General features: G+C 45.7%; 1 non-coding gene across 1 annotated transcript; it reads right to left on the bottom strand.

The window, feature by feature from the left end:
- Positions 1-3,996: 3,996 nt before the first annotated feature.
- On the bottom strand, positions 3,997-4,079 carry trnal-aag (transfer RNA leucine (anticodon AAG)). The gene has a single exon. It is a non-coding gene; the product is annotated as a tRNA-Leu (tRNA).
- Positions 4,080-5,415: the final 1,336 nt, after the last annotated feature.

Here is a 5,415-nt window from a genome sequence, read left to right as displayed (position 1 = left end):
TGGACGATGGAAGAGGACTTGCCATCTGAGGTAGTTTGGGCTGAGGTTAGAAATAGGAAAGGTGAGGTCACCCTGTTAGGTGTTTTCTACAGGCCTCCTAATAGTCCTAGAGAAGTAGAGGATAATATTGCGAGGATGATTCAGGAAAAGAGTGAAGGTAGCAGGGTGGTTGTTATGGGGGACTTTAACTTCCCAGATATTGACTGGGAGAGCTATAGCTCGAGTTCATTAGATGGGTCGGTGTTTGTACAATGTGTGCAGGAGGGTTTCCTGACACAATATGTCGACAGGCCAACAAGAGGGGAGGCTATATTGGATTTGGTTCTAGGTAATGAACCAGGCCAGGTGTTAGACTTGGAGGTAGGTGAGCACTTCGGGGACAGTGACCACAACTCGGTGACTTTTACTTTAGTGATGGAGAGGGATAATCGTGCGCCGCAGGGCAAGAGCTATAGCTGGGGGCAGGGAAATTATGATGCAGTGAGGCATGACTTAGGTTGTGTGGATTGGAAAAACAGGCTTCAAGAGAAGAACACTAATGAGATGTGGGGATTGTTCAAGGAGCAGCTACTGCGTGTCCTCGATAGGTATGTACCAGTCAGGCATGGTGTAAAGGGCCTTGTGAGGCAGCCGTGGTTTAGTAAGGAATTGGAGTCCCTTGTGAAAGGGAAGAAGGCGGCATATGTAAAGATGAGGCTTGAAGGTTCAGTAGGGGCGATTGAGAGTTATAAGGTAGCCAGGAAGGAGCTAAAGAGGGAGCTAAGAGAAGCGAGAAGGGGACATGAAAAGTCTTTAGCTGGCAGGATTAGGGAAAACCCAAAGGCTTTCTATAGGTATGTCAAGAATAAAAGGATGACTAGGGTAGGTATCGGTCCAGTCAAGGATAGTAGTGGGAAGTTGTGTGTGGAGGCGGAGGAGATTGGAGAGACATTAAATCAGTACTTTTCATCAGTATTCACTCAGGAACAGGACACTATTGCTGATGTGAATATGGAATCACAAATAATTAGAATGGATGCCCTGGAAATATGCAGGGAAGAGGTTTTGGGAATATTGGAAAGGATGAATATAGACAAGTCTCCTGGGCCTGATGGCATTTACCCCAGGATCCTATGGGAAGCTAGGGAGGAGATAGCAGAGCCATTGGCCTGGATTTTTATGTCGTCATTGTCAACGGGAATAGTACCAGAGGACTGGAGGATAGCGAATGTGGTCCCATTGTTCAAGAAAGGGAGTAGGGATAGCCCTAGTAACTATAGGCCAGTGAGTCTGACTTCAGTGGTGGGCAAAGTCTTAGAGAGAATGGTAAGGGATAAGATTTATGAACATCTGGGTAGGAATAACGTGATCAGGGATAGCCAGCATGGTTTTGTGAAGGGCAGGTCGTGCCTCACAAACCTTATTGAGTTCTTTGAGAAGGTGACTAAGGAAGTGGATGAGGGTAAAGCAGTAGATGTTGTTTATATGGATTTTAGTAAGGCGTTCGATAAGGTTCCCCATGGTAGGCTAATGCTAAAACTTCGGAGGTATGGCATTGAGGATACATTAGAGGTTTGGATTAGGAATTGGCTGGCTGGAAGGAGACAGAGGGTAGTAGTTGATGGATTATGTTCATCTTGGAGCGCAGTTACTAGCGGTGTACCACAAGGATCTGTTTTGGGACCATTGCTTTTTGTTATCTTTATAAATGATCTAGAGGAAGGACTTGAAAGCTGGGTAAGCAAGTTTGCGGATGACACAAAAGTCGGTGGAGTTGTGGATAGTGAGGAAGGAAGTGGTAGGTTACAGCGGGATATAGATAAGTTGCAGAGCTGGGTGGAAATGTGGCAAATGGAATTCAATGTAGCTAAGTGCGAAGTCGTTCACTTTGGTAGGAATAACAAGATGATGGATTACTGGGCTAATGGTAGGCTACTTGGTAGTGTGGATGAGCAGAGGGATCTTGGTGTCTATGTACACAGATCTCTGAAAGTTGCCACCCAGGTAAATAGTGCTGTGAGGAAGGCATATGGTGTACTGGGCTTTATTGGCAGAGGAATTGAGTTCCGGAGTCCTGAGGTCATGTTGCAGTTGTATAAGACTCTGGTGAGGCCTCATCTGGAGTATTGTGTGCAGTTTTGGTCGCCATACTATAGGAAGGATGTGGAAGCTTTAGAACGAGTGCAGAGGAGGTTTACCAGGATGTTGCCTGGAATGGTAGGAAAATCTTATGAGGAAAGGCTGAGGCACTTGGGGCTGTTCTCATTGGAGAAGAGAAGGTTTAGGGGAGATCTGATAGAAGTGTATAAGATGATTAGGGGTTTAGATAGGGTAGATACTAAGAACCTTTTACCGCTAATGGAGTCAGGTGTTACTAGGGGACATAGCTTTAAATTAAGGGGTGGTAGGTATAGGACAGATGTTAGGGGTAGATTCTTCACACAGCGGGTTGTGAGTTCATGGAATGCCCTGCCCGTATCAGTGGTGAACTCTCCTTCTTTATGTTCATTTAAGCGGGCATTGGATAGGCATTTGGAAGTTATTGGGCTAGTATAGGTTAGGTAGGACTCGGTCGGCGCAACATCGAGGGCCGAAGGGCCTGTACTGCGCTGTATCCTTCTATGTTCTATGTTCTATGTTCTATGATCAGAAGCAGTTTGTAGAATATCTTTACAATGCTCTGCACAGTAATCAAATGGAAATGCATTGCATTTCACTATGAGAGCAGATTTGTTCATGCAAATTCGAAGGCAGGTTTGCAGATGGGAAAGCAAGCAAGAAAACTCCGTTCTTGTCCATGTAAAAAGGCTGCAGATGAAGAACAAAACAGTTTCGACAGCGGGAACCTATCTTGAGAAAGGCGAACGTGATGATCACTATGCTACAGAAACAAGCCCACAGCCGCCCCTTCTGCAGCTCAGTGATATCCGACACTGAAAGTTGAAGCCATTCTACCTTTCACCTTTCTGTTTCCAATCGCTCGTTGTTTAATGGGACTTGTTTAATTTTGGCCATGTGGTATGCATGGACGAGATACACCGAAGTATCTGTTTCCACGCGGTGTAGCCCAATAACGTTGTGTTGCTTACACCGGCTTTAAAAGGATAACGTTTTAGCAGAGCTGGCCGTCGCAGTCTGTGGCACAATGATTTAGTCTGTTCGACTGCTCACTGCAAAGGTAGTATTGTGAAACACTGCAGAAACGAAGGACTTCCTTATCTTTGCTCCGACTGACCATACACTGTGAAATTTTCCCAGATCGTCAGTTGAGGAGTTTTTGCAGCTGGAAGTTACCTCAGAAAGCCTGTTAATTCGTAATGTATTGAACGAATCGCAAAACGGAAAGCATTTGACACGGAACACAAACAAAACTGGCAAACCAAATGCATTTTCAGATACAGTGAGCATGAATGCTAAATGTGAGACACTCCGAGGGCATGAGCCATAAAGTAATCTCACAACTAACAACAGGGCAATTCCAAACGAGTTTTCAATCATACTGGAGCCTTAGTGCACCACCATTTCCCAGACAATGCTGAAAAGAGAGAAAGAAAGAACATAATAAGAATGGGCCGCAAAAAGTGAATTTCACCAATCACAGTCTCGATTAGATTACCTTTCCCTTCCGGTGTCTCCGGGACGGAAACGAAGGAAATTGGAGAAATTCGATAACAGATGACATCAAAATTCATCGGAACGATTTTCCCATTCGCCAGAAAGCCAAATAACGATGAATCGACTCACCGCAGGACTTTGTTTCACAACAGCGATGAAATAGCAGTCTCCATTCGGTTCCACTAAAATCTCAACATGCTTGGAACATAAAGCAACAGTACAGCTGTTTGCAATTTTCCACGCGGGAGGCGAGCACGATCATGACAGCAGAGACAATTTGGCACTTTCCCACTCCACAGTTAATTCCCCGGGAGGCAAACCAAATTTTGTTCTAAACAGAAGGACGCCAGGGGTGGAAGCAGCATTTCAACAAGCTGCGCCGTTGCAGCTGATCAGTAGCAATGGCAGTGGTGGGATTCGAGCCCACGCCCCCCGTCGAGACTGGAGCCTTAATCCAGCGCCTTAGACCGCTCGGCCACACTACCAGCCGCGCGGGCTCCCCATTTTCTTGCATGTCCAATTGAGCTCCTGCATGATAACAGATGGAAAGCCACGTGAAAAGAGTTCCATGATCCCTCTCCGACTCGCACAGCTGCTTGGATGTGCCCGGCTACAATATCGATTTCGCAGCAGATAATGATAGCCCATCAATCCGGATCAAAATCAATGGTAAGCTGAGGCTATCTTCTCAGACTCTTTTCAGTTGCAAATGTATCTGTGAGTGCGTGAGCATACATGTTCGCTTATGATTTGGTCAAATACCCAAGAAGTGCTTGACATTACTGCAATTTCGATTCTTACTTTGCTAAATGATTTCAGCCATTGCTCGAAACAGGACAACTTTCACGTTTACACGTAACATGAAACACACCCGACTCCAGTGAAAATGCACAAAGCTGAGCAGGCCGTGTTCCACATCATACCGTGCAGCATAGTTTCAGTCACTGTGTCTGTTTTGCAGAATAAGAGTCCCAAAGAATGTTCTCCACCCTAAAACCGGAGGTCGCATTGCAATCCGAGAACGACAGATCACATTGTGAGGATGCTCTGACCTCGGGGCCAGTTCGAGATTCCACTTTCCTTGCCTTTCACCTTAACCGTGCAATTGGCTGCAGGGATGTTCACACCTGGACATGAGCCACATCGATACCGACTGAGTTGGAAACCTGCGTGGGAATCGACGAGAAGCGACTCAATAAATCTTGCTAAATTCCATGGTGCTTATTAGAAATGCAGTTTCTGTTCACCTCAATTTAAAAGGCCGTTTCTGAACATAGTAACTGAAGTCAAAAGGTAATTATCTCACCCCACCCCCACTCCGGGAGAGGTGCTAACTGCACTTGATTGCTTTTTGTTCTCGATGTGAAGAGCTCTCACGCCTGAGTCACCTTCACGCCTCTTGTTGCTGAGTGACTCAAAAAGGAGTTTCTCCAGAGCTGCAACTGCCTCACTTTCCCACTCGCTTACCTTTCACCTTTCTGTTTCCAACTGCTCGTTGTTGTCCAGGGTAATTGCCATTCTGAAAAAGTTAAAACAAAAGACACTTGAGATTGGTGACAAAATATAGCCAAGGATGTCGTCAATGTTTTTACTTCGGGTGTGGTGGAATAGGCTGGGCATCTTTCCCGTCATCGTAACGCTGCAACATGATTTTATGGAAGGGTTGTGAACTGAGTATTTTCGTGTTTTCCCCAAGCTGGGGTGAGTTGAAAACTCGAGAGCATAGGTTTAAGGTAAGTCGTCTGAAATTGACAAAGGACCTGAGGCACATTTCCCACACCCAAGGTTGTGCGTGTATGGAATGAGCTACCAGAGGAAGTG

This window comes from Hemiscyllium ocellatum, unplaced genomic scaffold (genome assembly GCF_020745735.1).
Source record: "Hemiscyllium ocellatum isolate sHemOce1 unplaced genomic scaffold, sHemOce1.pat.X.cur. scaffold_660_pat_ctg1, whole genome shotgun sequence".
Classification (NCBI taxonomy): domain Eukaryota; kingdom Metazoa; phylum Chordata; class Chondrichthyes; order Orectolobiformes; family Hemiscylliidae; genus Hemiscyllium; species Hemiscyllium ocellatum.
The sequence above is the reverse complement of the archived record's forward strand: the minus strand, read 5'-3'. Positions and strand labels throughout refer to the sequence as shown.